Source organism: Macadamia integrifolia, chromosome 3 (assembly GCF_013358625.1).
Source record: "Macadamia integrifolia cultivar HAES 741 chromosome 3, SCU_Mint_v3, whole genome shotgun sequence".
Lineage (NCBI taxonomy): Eukaryota > Viridiplantae > Streptophyta > Magnoliopsida > Proteales > Proteaceae > Macadamia > Macadamia integrifolia.
Window position 1 is genome coordinate 16,510,256 of NC_056559.1, and position 16,833 is coordinate 16,527,088.

A 16,833-nucleotide genomic window follows, 5' to 3' on the forward strand; every position below is an offset into this window, starting at 1 on the left:
TTTAGAATAATAGTCTCAATCCTTTTGATAAGATTATCCAAGTGGGCTTCCTTGGCTACTAACCCATCCAAAAAATATCCTTTCTCTCCTATGGTTCTTTCACTTTCTTGGGTTGATTCTCACTCATGGGTTTTGTCAGCTAAGTTAAGTAAGAATTCGCATGCCTTTCCTTCATCTGTAAAGGATGTGAATCCCTCAGGGCACATAGATTCTATCATTTGTTTAGTTGGGTAATCAACACCCTCATAAATTATTTGACATAAATGCCATACGTCTAAGCCATGGTGAGGGCATTCTTTGAGTAGATCCTTGAATCTCTCCATAAGTTGGGAAAAAATTTTTTAGGAAGATAATTGTGAGTTGTTTCCATGTGGTTATGAAATTTGTGGGTAACCCATACAACCACTTTTTAGCTTAGTTTTTCAATGCAAAAGTGATGAACCTAAGCTTAACAGCATCATCAGAAAACTATTGGATAATAATTAGAACACATACCTCTTCAAATTCCCTGGGGAATAGGTATACATCCTCAGAGGTTAGCCCATGGAAATGGGGCAACATAGTGATGAATTGAGATTTGAGCTCATAATTATTGCCCTGGGCTTGTGGTGGAACTATGCAGGCTCTAGCAGGGTAGAACCTATCTTTCAGAGTAGTAGGAGGGGGTTGTGGTGGATGGTTTTACTGTTGGTCTAGGTCTCCTATAATGAAAGGTATACATATAGGATCCCTACTTGGATTTCTTCTTTCTAACCGATTCATAGTATTACGTACCCACCCAGCATTCATGCAACAGAACACTACCTACAGCTAGAATAAGACTACCACAATTACAAAAGTATGGATTTTTTTCTAATTTTATTTTGGCTTTTTGTGAGTTTACCAGTAGGGATATAGGTTTGCTCAATTCCTGAGATACTGCTACAGGGTGAAACCTGTATTTACCATACTGTGAGGCTTGGCGACCTCCACCGATACAACTATTATTGCAAGTTGTTCTTCTCAAGAATTCAATAAATGATAAAAGAAAAAGAAAACAAAACACTCTGATATACTGAAAGAGAGCGAAAAATAATGTGGAACTGTCTCTCCAGCAACAGCACCAAAAATTTGTTTGAGATTTAAAAGTAACCGCAAGCGTACGGATAATCATAGCTACAGGTTGAACACAAGGAGGCAACCGCTTTATTTTTAGCTTCTTCTAGTAATGCAAAAGTGTACCAATTAATGATTGTGATCTACTTCTAACTACTGCCCTAAAACACATGTAACAGAACACTACCTACAGCTAGAATAAGACTACCACACTTACAAAAGAATGGAAAAGTTCTTTTTTTGATTTTTTTTTTTTTTTTTTTTTTTTTAGCTTTTTGTGAGCTTGAGGTAGGAATCCGAGGTTGCTCAATTCCTGAGGTATTGCTACAAGGCGAAACCTGTATTTACCATACTGTGAGACTTGGTGACCTCCATCGATACAACTATTATTGCAAGTTGTTCTTTTCAAGATTCAATAAATGATAAAAGAAAAAGAAAACAAAGCACTTTGATTTGATCTACTTCTAACTACTGCCCTAAAACACATGCATCTAAAATAACATCCTAACAAACACAACTAGGGAAATTGGAATTGCAGTTGAAATTAAAAACCTAGCCATTCATCATCTAGTTATTTAAATACTCAAAGTAAATAAATAAAAGCAATAAAGAAAAAGAAAAAGAAAAGTGCTGAAATAAAATAAAAAGGAGATTAAAGCCAGAGAGAGGCACACAAGTAGGTACCTCTACTTAGCCCGAGGGATGCACCGACAATATTACAAGCTTCCCTACTTGACCAGAGAGTACTTTTACAAGGGCTTATCTACTTAGCTTTAGGGAAATGGATGCAATATAAATAATAAAAGTAAAAAGATGGTTCCATGGCTAGAGAGAGGCAAAGCCAAACCATCATCTAGCCAAGGACATTGGGGGAAAGGGAAAACATCAAAGTAAAACTGAAAATTAAAATCCTAAATTAAGAATGATGGATAGCAAGAGGAGGGAATGAAAAGGGGGTGAGAAGACTAATGTAGAAGCCTACCTACCTGAACTTCAATCCTTGAATTAAAAACTTGGTTGATTTGAGATACTACTAGCCCTAAAAACCAGATCTGGAATAAACCAAATCTAAAATTGCTAGGCCTAGAGAAAACAAATCTTAAAGCGAAACTTGAACTTGAAAAGAGATGCTTTAAAGCTTGGTTCTTGTCACCTAGATCTAAGCCTTGAACTAGAGAATTAAAATTATTACAACTTAAATAACTTGAATAACATAAACCATAAAAAAAAAAAAAAACATTGCATTAATTAAATAAAACCAATTACAAAAGAGTTTGAATCCAAAAACAAAGACCTAGAACTAGAGCTAAAGAGCATAACAAAAACTAGAGAAAAAGAGAGCAAGAGAAGGACGCCCCTTTCTCCTTAGTCGACTCCCCTTTTTATAGGGAATAGGGGAGAGAGGAGGACGTCCAAGGGTGGATCCCCTTGGATGATTTTGTGTGATGAGGTGGAGGGAAGGGAGAGGGAAAAAAAGAGAGAAAATAGGAAAGGAAATGAAAGAAAAAGTTTTGATTGGAGATCTTATGTTCAATGCCTAAAGGAGAGAGAAAGTGGTGCCCAATGTGGGTCCCTCCTACCTTGTTGGAATATGGACTATCTCTTTACCCCTGGGACAAATGTAGAAGGGTTGGGTTTGCATCTCGGTTCTGTTCTAGTCCATTATTCTTGTTCTAGGTCGAAAAGAATAATCACATGTACGAGTGCCAAAATGATGTGTACTTTTAATGGAACACGCTCATTTTGCTCATAATTTCGTCTTCTTCACAGCCATAAAAGGAAACAGACCCCTTTACATGTAAAATTGGATATATGTAGTCCCTAAGGACTTTTAAATACAAAATCTGTAAAAAGAAAGAAAAACCCAAGGTTGCTCCATTCTAAATATGTAAAAATGCATGCTTTACTACCTAAGATCTCACACATAAATGTGCTCATCAACTACCTAGCAAGAAACTATTATTCAAGCTCAGGACTTTCCAGGGGAGCTGAATAGTTTAATGAAGGATGATTCTGAGTTCAAGGTCTATTATAGAATGTAATTTTCTTCTGGATTTTTACCCCTTGTAATGCAGGGCCTATCCTGCTTGGTTTAAAGGGGTATCTTTTCCTTTGTTTTGGTCAGCCCAAAGAAGGAGATTGAGGCTGCTTTACTCTGTATATTTTTCTTTTTAATACATACACACTACTTATCAGAGAGAGAGAGAGAGAGAGAGAGAGAGAGAGAGAGAGAGAGAGAGAGAGAGAGAGAGTCCTTCTTATTGTATGCTGCTGTTATGGTTGCTGCTGCTGTTATACATGCATGCATCTTTTGCTGGACACAACAAAAGCATGTTGCCACAATGTTACTCTAGCTAAGAATCGAAGTTCAGAATTGGGATGGAGTTGCTGATCGAACTGCATGCATGTACTAGAAGCACAAAAAGGTTAGAAATCTGAACCCATATTTGTAATTTCAGCTAGGGTGACAATTGATTAATATAGGAATAGGGTAAAGGTTGAACTTAGAGTGGGAAATTACTTGTGGTATCGTATATTAGCCTCCTATAGTAGACTCCCAAAAATTCTGAATTTAGTTGGAACCTGATTTGGCCAAGGATTTGTCTCAAAATCCTAAAGCGGGATTCTTTTCAAATAATTGAAATGGAATTAGGTCAGTGGTGTAAATCATTCATGCATGATGTTAATTATGCTTGGAAAAGAAGATACACAGGTGGTCTCTTTTCAGAAAAGCAAAATTTGACTAAAGTATTGTTAGAATGAGTAATACAAAGCATGGGGACCTAGAATGGGTAGGGAATAATGTGATTTGGTGCAATAAAGGAGAATAAACATGTTTTCAAACATGGAAATCACTGGAATAAAGTCTGTTATCGAAAATAGGATTGCAGAATAGTAGAAAACCTATTTTCCCAGTATAATCGGTTGGAGAGTTCCAGGCTAACATGCCAGCCTGTTAGGGCCTGACAAAATCGAATTTTTGGATTCTCTTGTTTATACTTGAGTCATATTTGTCCGATAATGTTCCTAATTAATTAAAAATGATAAGAATAAATTATACCCATGAATTATGGCTTGGTAAAAGAGAAGAAATGGTAGTAAAGGAGTGAGAATATATAGGAGGGAAATGACCTTTTTACCCATATCATGCTAATGCAAGTAGTTTTGGGGGGTAAAATCTATCTTAGGATATCCAAGGAGTTGGATAAGAATTGGGGATTTTTAGAACCAGCCTAGTAACTAAAAAATAATTCCAATGGCTTTGTGGGATGGATGAATGCCCTCTTAGCTGAATCGTAAGGAATTTAGTTATGGCTGGATTTGGACACAAAATTTAATGGAATCTTGGGAGAATATTTTAGGGATAAATATGCTAATAAATTGACCCGTATGTGAATGTACTTTGTTAACTAGGAATCTAGTAACTACATCTGTTGAGGATACGCGAGCCTAGGACATTAGCGAAGAATTTCAAACATGGAAATCCATTTGAGGGGTTTTGTGTTTTGTGTGTTTTGTTGTAATTTGTGTGCTTTGTTATGCATGTTATGTTTGTTGTAATTCTTACTCCTTGTGGAATTTGTTGTTGTTGTATACAGTTATGCTTGATATGCTTGCTTGTAATTCCTTATCTCTTTGCTGAATATACTGTGGTAGTGTTTAGTGCTTTGGATGGAAGTATATGAAATTTGGTTTGATGTATGTTCTATTAAAATGAATGATATTGTGATTTGTGGATGCATAGTATGTTCTAATGTGTGGTGTTGGATGTAATATTGATGGTCTATGGCACAATGTGACCGAGGTGCGTTTTTGGTACCATGGGCTCAGAGGCCAGTCTTACAGATAGGACCACAGATGTGTATTTATGGAGGTGGATGTAATATTGATAGTCTGAGGCACAGTGTGGCCAAGGTGTGTTTCTGATACTGTGGGCTCAGAGGTCAGTCTTACATCTATGGACACAAGTGCATATTGGATGCTATGGTGCATATAGTTGCATATGGTTAGGTACACAACCCTAGTGCTATAACCCCTTGCCAATAGGGGGTCAGGCATTGGCTAATCCCACTCGGTGGTATGTTGTGTAGGACTACTACACCCAGATACGATGTACTATATCTTGAGAGGGCACAGCATGGTATAATGCAGCATATGTATGGTTGACAGACACATGGGGGACCGAAGTAGCTGGGCAATCGAGGCTCTGATTGGTACTGGCTGGCTCTTGTCTGCAACGAGCTTGTATTACTGAGGTCCAACGTACAGGGTAGGGAATGCGACCTATGTTGCTTATAGCACTTAACCTATAGGATGAGACTTAGTAATTAGAATGGAACTAGATTAATAATTGAATCATGTGGATGCTACATTGTGAGTAATTGCTATGGACTTAAAATGTAGTGTGATAAGTGAGTTGATGATATATTCTTGAGATGCAGTGTGTTGAGTGAATTGGTGATGTAGACACGAGATGCAGTGATTCAGACTATTTATTTTATATGATTTCTGCATGCTTTTGTGTTTGTATGCCCCCACCCCTCAATGAGCATACCCGTGCTCACCCCCTAATCCTTACTCCTCCATAGGTTTTGAAGTGGAAGCAAAGAAGATCAGGTGATTTGTTGAAGATGAAGTCATGGACAGGGAATGATTATAGACAAGGATTTTTGATACATTGTGTATTATAATGTAAATTTAAGTGTAAGTTGTATTATGTATTTTGTTGTAACCTGTGGATGAAATAAATGGGCATGTAATATTATAATAATATCATTGTAGCTGATCACATGTATCTTATGATCTTTATGGAATTTTATATATACTCTGATTTGTCGATGAGTTTGTTATGGGTTTGGTTATTACCTGCATCCAGATCTTGGGTGTTGGTTGGCTGACTGGATTGGAAATTCTAGTGCCTCATGCCTGTGCTAGATGGAGGGCACCCTGGCATTACAAGAGGAATGACCCCCTCCTTTCTAAGGCCCTCTTTGGTATCATTTTTCTTTTTTTCTTTTTATTTATTTAACAAAATCATTAATGAAAACCATTTTTTATGAAAACAAAAAAATGTTTTGGTAACTACTTAACAAAAATGATTTTTTGTGAGAAAATGTTTGGTATCTCTATGTGCAAAATAGTTTTATAAAGAAATGGGTGAAGAGATTCCCTTCACCCATCTTTCTTATAACTCTCTTTCTCCACTTTGGACTGAAGAAGAGGGGGTAAGGGGCTTGGATTTCTAATTACAAAGCAAATGACTACTTTACCCCTCCATATTGAACCTTGCACATGCTCATTAAAGTCCAACACAAAAATAACTGAAAATCATTTTTGGCCAAAACACATAAATGGCTCTTGATCTCTTTTTGGTTTTTGTGTTTTACTAATTTTTTTAAATAGAAAGAAGCTCCATAAATGATACCAAATGCAGTCAAAACCATTTTTGTGAACAAAAAAAAATAAGAAAAATGATACTTGATGTGGCAAAAATTGACCGAATGATCTTCCCTGCAGTTCCTGGTGCTTTGGCCGACCTGCACAGAAAAGATGACAGGGGAGAGCCAGGTTGACCCGACGGGGGACTCTCTGATTCCTAAGTCAAATCTTTCCATAGCAGATGCTCAAGAGAGCTTTTCCAGTAAAGGTAGTGATTGATCCCCCCTATGATGGAGGCTTACCTTGGTATTTATAGGCTGCTGATGGAGAGAGGAGGGGCATTTGTGGAGAGTCCAGTTTAGGCATAGAGTCCTTGAGGGGGGGTGGCACTGTGATTTTGGGAATATTCCAGGTTTCAGGGCATATTCTGGGAATATTCTCCATTAATCTCGGAGGTGCAAGTCGTGAGAGGGGTGAACGCCTCTGATGACGTGTAGTGGATAGAATCCTGCCCCCATGATCAGGATCACGTCCCTTGAATGTAGGATGGATGTGTGAATGTTTCCAGGTGCATTACTTGACTGTGCCGAGCCTAGGTGATAGGTTGGTCGAGCCAAGGTGACTGGTAGCATGGCCTAATGGAGGGCCGAGATGGCAGCACCGCTTGATGGAGGGCTGAGGTGGTAGCACGGCCTGATGGAGGGCCAAGGTGGCAGCACAGCCTGATCAGATGCCCAGGTGGCATCACGGCCTGATGAGATGCCCAGGTGGCAGCATGGTCTAATGAGATGTCGAGGTGGCAACACGGCCTGATGGAGGGCTGAGGTGGCAGCACGGCCTGATGGAGGGCCGAGGTGACAGCACAGACTGATGGAGGGCCAAGGTGGCAGCATGGCTTGATGGAGGACCGAGGTGAAAGCACGACTTGATGGAGGGCCGAGGTGGCAGCACGGCCTGATGGAGGGCCGAGGTGGAAGCACGGCCTGATGGAGGGCCGAGGTGGCAGCATAGACTGATGGAGGGCAGAGGTGGTAGCATGGCCTGATGGAGATGCCGAGGTGGCAGCAAGGCCTGATGGAGGGCCAAGGTGGTAGCACGGCCTAATGGAGGGTCGAGGTGGAAGCACGACCTGATGAAGGGCCAACATGGCTGCATGGCCTGATAGAGGGCCGAGGTGGTAACACAGCCTGATGGAGGGCCGAGGTGGCAGCATAACCTGTTGAAGGGCCGAGGTAGCAGCACGGCCTGATGGAGGGCCCAGGTGGCAGCACGGACTAATGGAGGGCCGAGGTGACAGCACGGACTAATAGAGGGCCGAGGTGGCAGCACGAACTGATGGAGGGCCGAGGCGGCAGCACAGACTAATGGAGGGCTGAGGCGACAGCACGGCCTGATGGAGGGCTGAGGTGGCAGCACGGCCTGATGGAGGGCCGAGGTAGTGGGTCAGTCCTGTTCAGGTTTGCATACACGCTTCAACCGTGCTGAGGAAGGGGACATATTTTGCCTCATCAATACCAAAGAGGGCCTAAGTAATAGATGTGTTCCAAAATCTTCAGATGCCGTGGGTGCAGATTCAATCAAGCAATCATAAGAAAGAACGACCCGGATCTAATCAAGCATAGATATGGGCACTTGCAAACCAAAGGAATAGCCCTTGGTGGGAGAACACTCACCACCAAGGGAGAGAGCCTAACACAAGAAAAACCGCCCCTTACAAGTCAAGAAAGGGTAGCTGTTACACCCGTGCCCTGACCCGATCTAGTTTGAACTGTTGTGATAGGTCTCAGACCGAAAGTGGAAAGTACCACGACATTTTGGCTCGTAGCTGCCCACTATTGAAGGGAGAGAGATGACCCCACATGTTCGTGCATTGTTTGTCAATCCAACTGGAGGGGATTTAGACTTTTCGAGCCCATACAGTAAGTGACCTGACACCCTATACCTAAATCTTGACACCCACCAAAATTACTGGAAGACTATGAATACAGCCTAAGGCAACTACCCATGCGAGACCAGATGGTGGACAGCAAGCAGTCAAGACAGTAACTTGTCCTGACCAAAGAAAATAGCCTGGGCCTGTTTTCACTGACCAATCAGGCTGCTGGTTGGGTTTCGATGCCTGTGGGTCCTGCCACCGACATCGTGGACATCCCCGGATGATTCCAAATCCTCCCCCACACCTTCCTCATGACATGAGTACCTTACGGACCAAAGTAGTCTGGTCCTTGTGCCCCGGACGTTAGAATAACCCATTCAGACCCGACTAGGACCAAACCAAACAGGCCCTAAGGCTTAACTTACCATATAAGTGGAAATGAGGAATTCATTTCCTCATTTCTCATTTATACAAAACGTGAGAGAGAGGTGAAGGAGGAGGGGAAGGAAGAAGAAGAAGAGGAAGAAGGAGAGGAAGGAAGCTCACCTTGATCTCGGCTACTACTCTGTTGCCAGAATTCTTGTCGGAGCTAAGTGTAACCTCTTCTACCACTCTCTCTCTCTTCATTTTAAGCTAGGAAAGCTAGGTATAGGAGGAATCTTAGGTCAAAAATCCTCTTGAGCTCGGGGATTGCGTGTTTCACCTCCTCGGTGCCATTACCGAGCTCAAACCGAGTCCGGTGAGCTCTAACAACAAGATTGACCAAATGACCAACTAGGTTTTTGATGTTTCGATCATTCGATTGACTTATCTCCCAAATGGCTCGATGGAATCGAGATTTTAATAGGTCATAATGATGCTAGGAGCATCCCTTAAAAAATCCATGGAATAAATCCTGATGATCGGGCCCGAGCCAGAAAGCCCCAATTCACACGGGCAGTTCTGTATAGCCAGCGGAAACAAGCTACCAAAAACACTGGGTCTATTTTGGGTGGGCTATTTTTGGTAACCACCCGAGCCTTATGAGCTCTCAGTTGGTCCACCGAAAACAGGACTGATATTTTTGGTGGACAGTCCCTGTTTCCAGTGGGTGTTTTCGGTGATAGTACTATCACTGTGGGTCCTTGTTTGTACCCTTTGGGGGTGAGCCATGTGGGTCCCTCCTGATGTTCCTGACACATATTGACGTTCAGTTACCCTTATGTCTAGGACAGGGATGTGCACATACCCCTAGGCCAGAATTCTCATATGTGTAGATTTTTACATGTTTAATTATATTACTCACATGATGACGATGTTCTATCATATGACACATTGTATGAATATGATATGACATGTTTATGGATATGTATGGCAGGATCCGGTGTGGCCAAGGTGGTACCGGTACCATAATCGTCGCGTGAATGGTGTATGTATGAGATGGAATTCTGTGTGGCCGAGGCGGTACCAGTACCATGATTAATGCATTGATTATGTGCATTAGAGTTAGTTGTAGTTGTGGATTATACTTTGTGGCCGATGTGCTACCAGTATCTTGTATTCCGGGACTGCATTTGAAAATGGATACGCTTCATGGCCAATGGGGATACCGATGTTGTGCAGTCTATACTCAACTGTTATTATACATGCTAGATTAGGTAAATAGTTATGGGTGGTTACACTTTGTGATCGATGTGTTACCGGTATCACGTACCTCGAGACTATACTTGGAGATGGATTACACTTTGTGGACGATGTGTTCCCAGTATCGTGTAATTCATACTAATTGTATCATTATGAAAGCATGTAGAATATGTGTGGTTATGTATCACTTTCTATGCTATGTCTCCTTTCCAATAGGGGGTAAGGTGTTGGATAACCCAATGGTGGTATATTCGATGAACCTTTCCAGAATGCCACACCCGTAATACGATGTGATTATTGTTGAAGGTGAGAACTTGTCTGGTGTGGCTGATGGACATATCGATGCGATGATTGCTAGGAGGGGCTTATCAAGGGTTTCCTGGGTGACCCATGGCCACATATAGGAACGGACAGACTCCTAATCACGGCTAGGGTTTGTATCGATATATAGTCAATGACGGTTGCAGGACCAAGTATATAGCCTAATGTGTCGTAGTAGAATTTACCAGACTTAGTTGTATTGTTAGGTGGATAATAAAATAAATGAATTGCATCACGACCATCATAGACTATGTGTTTAGTTTTTGGAATCATGCATCATGAATTATATATGCGATTGCCTTTGTTTGTTTGTGCATGAACCCCACCCCTCACTGAGCGAGTTGGAAAGCTCACCCCACATATATGCCCCCTTTTAGATGATGCAGGTATAGTTGTACCAACGGTTTGTGACTCTCTTTCCTCTGGACCCAAGTACGGAGTGAGCGACTAGTGGATGCCAGAAGCTGGGGAGTATGACCAGGATTGTACCTATTATGTCTGTGCATACTCAGCACCATGAGGTGTTGGGCATATTTTTTTTTTTTTTTTTTTTTGTTATTTTGATACAGATTGTGGATGGTATACTTTTAAACTTGATATATATATAAGTCTCAGATATTTGTAACGGATAAACTTGATTATAGATATTATGTTATCACTAGATATTCCCAACTTTATTTATGATTCTGCTATTATACTCTGATTCTACTACTTTTAGTTGGTTTGAGTTGTGAGATTGTGAATGATTAAGATACTGCGATCAGAGATCCTAATAGGTTCGTAAGACGGGTAAGCGTCTTACTCACACCACTGGTGTTCCTACACGGTAAGTTAGGTCTACTAGAAGTGGGGTGTGACAGCTTGGTATCAGAAGGACAATGTTCTACCTTAACTCACAATCTTAGCTAAACCATGATTTGGGGATTAGGATTGAAAATAAAAGCTTTAAAAACAACCATTAATAGAATTGCACAACTACGAGACAAGCATAGGTGTCAAAGCCATTTTATTAGATAAAGAACTTAATACATAAACTTACACCCTTTGCATAAAATAAAAGGCAAAAAGCTTGAAATCCTAACTAGCCTAAATCTATAAAATTCAAATAATAGAAGTAAATGACAGAAAGTAAACTTCAACTAACATCTAGAACATGAAATTCAAATGAAACATGGAATGTGAAATCCTAAAACTACAATGGCAACATAAGCCATTACTCCTGCTGATCCTGCTGCTACTGATGTTGTCTTTGGCCTTGAGCTTGGTTTTGGTTCTGACCATGTACTCTTGGAGGTGGCACTGGTATGGAGAGGTGGAAGACCATCGCCTGTATTTGTGCCTCAAGGGAGGTCCATCCTCTCAAGCCGATTGTCCATCCTCCTCAACAGGTTTGTGGTGGTGTCCAGGCGGGCCATCACATCGTTGAGACCGTAAGGCCTCATGCCCCTAGTGTTACGGGAAGAGGAGGCAACAGTGGAACCCATAGTCTATGGGTCAAGTGGTGGAATACCACCATCACCACCACGAACCCCACCAACACCTCTGCCGGCATCACCACCAACTCCAGTAGCACCTCTACCAGCAACACCACCAGCCACATCAGCATCTCCATCATCTCCCTCAGCACCTCCACCAACAACCCCGGAATCACCTCCTAGTTGACCTTCCACCTCCATTGGCTATTCTTTCTCAGCCTCATCAAGTGAGACCTCACTCATATCCAGTATCATCTTCTTCAAGGAATCCTAGTTAAAGTTTATGACATAGGCTCCCAAGTACTCCTCACCTTGCAAGTCCACCCCAAAGTGGAGGAACACATCAGTCAGAATCATCCCATAACACAGATTTTTGGCCCTACGTGTCCCTCCCTCAGACCTAGTCACCATGGTCCACATCAGTAGGTAGGGAAGGTGAAACTGCACCCCCATGTATACACAGTACATCACATAGGCATGCTGCATGGACACCTCATCATAGTGGCCACGGGTAGGAAGAACATTCAACTAAACTGCCTTGCAAACAACTTTTGGGGTAGCTCAGTAGTTGGCGGTGTGATCCCACCCAAAAGCAGCCTTCGTGAGCATATTGTTCATCTCTTGAAGTACATTGGGATTCTGGAACTCATAGGATGGAGTTCGAGGAGGGCAACAGATGAGCTGTCCTGTGTTGTCAACCATCAGAATGTTGGCCAACTATCTCATGTCGAAGGAGATTTTGACCCCTTTCACATAGGGAGTGATTCGCATCTCTTCCGTGCCGCTGTTCACGCACTAGAGGTTAGAGTAGAATAACCTCACTAGCTTTGGGTAGTATCTCTAGTTGGGCTTCAGGAGACGATACCACACAACTGCCTCAAAGCATTAGCGAAGGCGGAACTGCCAAAAATCCCTAGTCTTTACATACTTTTCCAGTTCCACATTCTGGAGCTCAAAGTTCTCCCAATGGTCTTCTTCAGCCACAGAGCAAAATAGTAGTGGGTTGTACTGTGCTTCTTCGAGAATGGCCTGTTTCTCTTATGTAATGGCACGACGAGTATGAACACGATGACCAGACATGATTTCAACAAGGTTCCTAAGGTTTTAGAGAGTAAAACCTAAGTTAGAAAAGTGAAACAAGCTTCACATAGAAAAATATCAAAACCTAAGTCATAGAAGAAGAAGAAGAAGAACATACCTTTGATGTGTAGGCGGTGCTAAATCGATCATGAAATTATAAAAGAAATATGGGGAATGAGTTGGAAAACTCTCCTTGACCATTTCCTCCTCTTCTTCACAAGTTAGAATAGGGTTTTGTGAGATAAACCCCAAACCCCAAACTCGAGCCCATATATAATGATTTTTGGTCCACCAGAAACAATCCATCGGAAACATTGGGCTTATTTTTCGCTGGCTGTTTCCAATGAGTGAAATAGTCCCAAATCAACCTCTGCCAGTCCCACTGGAGACAACACTGATATTTCCAATTGAATGGCCCTATTTCCGATGAACCTATTTTTTGGAATAATTTTTTTTATTTCCAAATCTTGAATATTTAATTGTTTCCTTAATTAAGGATCTCTTCTTGATATGGTTGCGATCGGATCCCGATATTTGGTGGACCCCACTTGTGCATGCACTAACCCTAAATTGCCTTATGTATTGATGTGGGACCCACTATGTATGTATGTGTGCCAATTACATGCAACCTTGTATATGCATGTGAACTAATCAAATTCCTTCATGGGAGTTATGTCACACTAAAACACCTGGTCCCGATCCCAGTCACGTGCGTCGCCTCGCGCTTCCCCAATGTGGAATCAAGGTAGACCCCAAAATGCACCCCCGGCTCTGTCGATGCTCACCGCTCATGATGTTGCCTCCATCATGAATAATATGATGCTGGAAGTTGAGGAAAGATAGAACCAATTCATGGTCGGGATCAATAATAGGATCCAAATGGCAATGGAAGCCCGCAGTGCACCACCTGCACCCCCCACTCAATCGGTACCTGTTCTAGTACCCACCTACTCGGCAATGGGACACAAGGGCATGTGCATGGGTAAGTTCAGTAACACATACATGGGCATGTTCAGGATCCGACACCAAAACAAGCCCAGGTACAAGTAGAGGGTTGGATGGTTTGACAAAGATGATGGAGAAGTTTTAGAGGCTTAGGCCCCCATGCATCTCAAAAGTGGGCCAAGATCCATTATACCCATCAAGATGGATTGGTGGCATGGAGAAGGTGTTTAGGCGAATGGGCTGCACCAAGGATCAAAAAATTTTATGTGCGGGCTACCAACTACAAAACGCGGTCGATGATTGGTGGAGTGCTATTGAGCCCATTATGAGGGCGAGTAACCCAAACAATACTTGGGCGGACTTCAAAGGGTCTTTCTTTGAGAAATATTTTCCAAAAAGCTTCCAGGATAGGAGAGAGAGTGAGTTCTCCTAGTTGGTGCAAGGATCCCACTCCATGCTCGAGTATCAGCAACGTTTTGAGAAGTTATTCCATTTTTCTCCTGAGCATCTCAGAGGTGATAGGGCTAAGGCTATGAAGTTTGAGAAAGGGTTGAGGCTAGGAATTGGGTTAACCATAGTTGGGTTGAAACTGCAGATATATGCCAAGGTGGTCCAAGTGGCCAAATCCATTGAAGTCCAGCATAGGGATAACCTCTCGACCCAGTAGGGAATGGTAAAGAGGCCTATAGGGGCTACTAACTCCAGGGGAGGTAGCAAACCCTTCAGAGTGCCTTATATCAACCCAACTCCAATACAATTCAGGAAGCCTAAGGCTAGCCAAACTTCTCAGTCATACCGTTCTAGTGCCATGTCTCAGTCTATGGGGTCGAGCCCAAGGTGTTTCCATTGTGATCAGCAGGGCCATCTAGCCAAAACATTTCTCCAAAAGAGGTTGGTGATGCACCCTACACTTTGCCACCTAGGCCCCAACAGACCTATGCAGCCTCCAGACCAACACAGCCCCCTCAGGGCCAGAGACCACAGGGAAGGGTGTTTTCCATGACCGTTGAGGATGCAGAGGCTACACCCAATGTAATGATAGGTACATTATTGATATCATTATTGTCTGCACTTGTGTTATTTGATTCAGGAGCCTCGCATTCGTTTGTGTCACCGACATTTGCAAGGAAGATGGGAATTCCACCCAAAGAATTGACTTAGTGTTTGGCAGTGAGTACCCCTATAAGAAGTGTAGTAGGTTTGAATTATATATATGAGCCTTGTCCAGTGACCATAGTTGGACATGAGTTGAATGTTCACTTGATCGAGTTAGATATGACCAACTTTGACGTGATTCTAGGGATAGACAGGTAGTCCGCATACAAAGCTAGTGTGTTATGTGCCAAAAAGATGATCATTTTCAGACCTCGTGATGAGGATGAGTTTGTCTTTCAAGGGGATAAGCCTAAGAAACCTAAGAAGGTTATCATATCAGCACTCCAGATGCTTCCTGCTAGATGAGGGATGTCAAGGCTACCTAGCATTTGTGACAGATACTGAGATAGAGGTTAGACCATTGACCGAGTTAGTTATGGTGAGGGAGTTTCTCGATGTATTTCTGGATGACTTGATAAGTTTTCCCCCGGATCGAGAGACATAGTTTGCTATAGATCTACTCCCTGGCTCGGCACCAGTGTCAAAGGCCCCTTACCAAATGGCCCCCACATAGTTGAAGGAATCGCAGGTGTAACTTTAGGATCTTCTAAAGAAGGGATTCATTAGACCTAGTGTGTCTTCTTTATGGGGAGCACCGGTACTGTTCGCCAAGAAAAAGGACTGAAGTATGAGGTTGTCCATTGATTACCGGGAGCTTAACAAGCTAACCATCAAGAACTGGTATCCTTTGCCAATGATAGATGATTTGTTTAATCAGTTGCAGGGTGCCAAGGTATTCTCCAAGATTGACCTTAGATTAGGCTACCATCAGCTCAGGATCAAGGGTAGTAATGTCAGCAAGATGACCTTTAAATCAAGGTATAGACATTATAAGTCCTTGGTGATGTCATTTGGGTTGACTAATGCACCAGCTACATTTATGGATTTGATGAACCGGGTATTCTAGGATGTCTTAGACAAGTTTGTGATCGTATTCTTTGATGACATCTTAGTTTACTCCAAGAGTGCAGAAGAACATGCTGTTCACCTGAGGTTAGTACTACGTCTGAGAGAGAAATAACTCTACACTAAATTCAGCAAGTGTGAGTTTTGGCTGTCACAGGTGGCATTCTTGGGCCACATTGTTTCGACAAGGGTATAGAGGTTGACTCAGGTAAGGTGAAGGTAGTTCTAGAATGGGAGACTCCCAAGAATGTGGCAGACGTACGTAGTTTTCTGGGATTGGTCAGATACTATAGGAGGTTTATTGAGAACTTCTCCCATATTGCCACCCCGATGACTCGAATCACACTAAAGGGTGTGAAATTTGAGTGGTCTGATGCTTATGAGAACAGCTTCAAGGAGCTAAGAAAAAGGTTGGTATCAACTCTAGTTTTGACTATTCTGACCTAGAAAGGTGGTATGGTTGTGCATAGTGATGCCTCCAAGCTGGGATTGGGTTGTGCATTGATGCAACACGGGAAAGTCATTACTTATGCAACCCGCCAGTTGAAGGAATATAAGAAGAACTACCCCACCTATGATTTGGAGTTAGCAGCAGTGATTTTTGAACTGAAAATCTGGAGACATTACTTGTATGGTGAGAAGAGTGAGATCTACAGTGACCATAGAGACTTAAGTACTTCTTCACCCAAAAGGAGCTCAACATGAGACAGAGGCGTTGGTTGGAGTTAATGAAGGACTATAATTGTACTATCCACTATCACCTAGGAAAGGCCAATGTAGTAGCTGATGCACTTAGTTGAAAATCCCAGTCACTGACTCTTGCACCACTAACCACCAATGAGCATCTCTTAGAGGAGGCCAGGAAACTAGATTTGGAGCTACTAGTGGAAGGTTGACTTGTCACTATCGGCATTGGTGGTACAAGCTAGTCTCATGGATAAGATCACTGCAATTCAGTGTACTGATGCAGAGTTACAG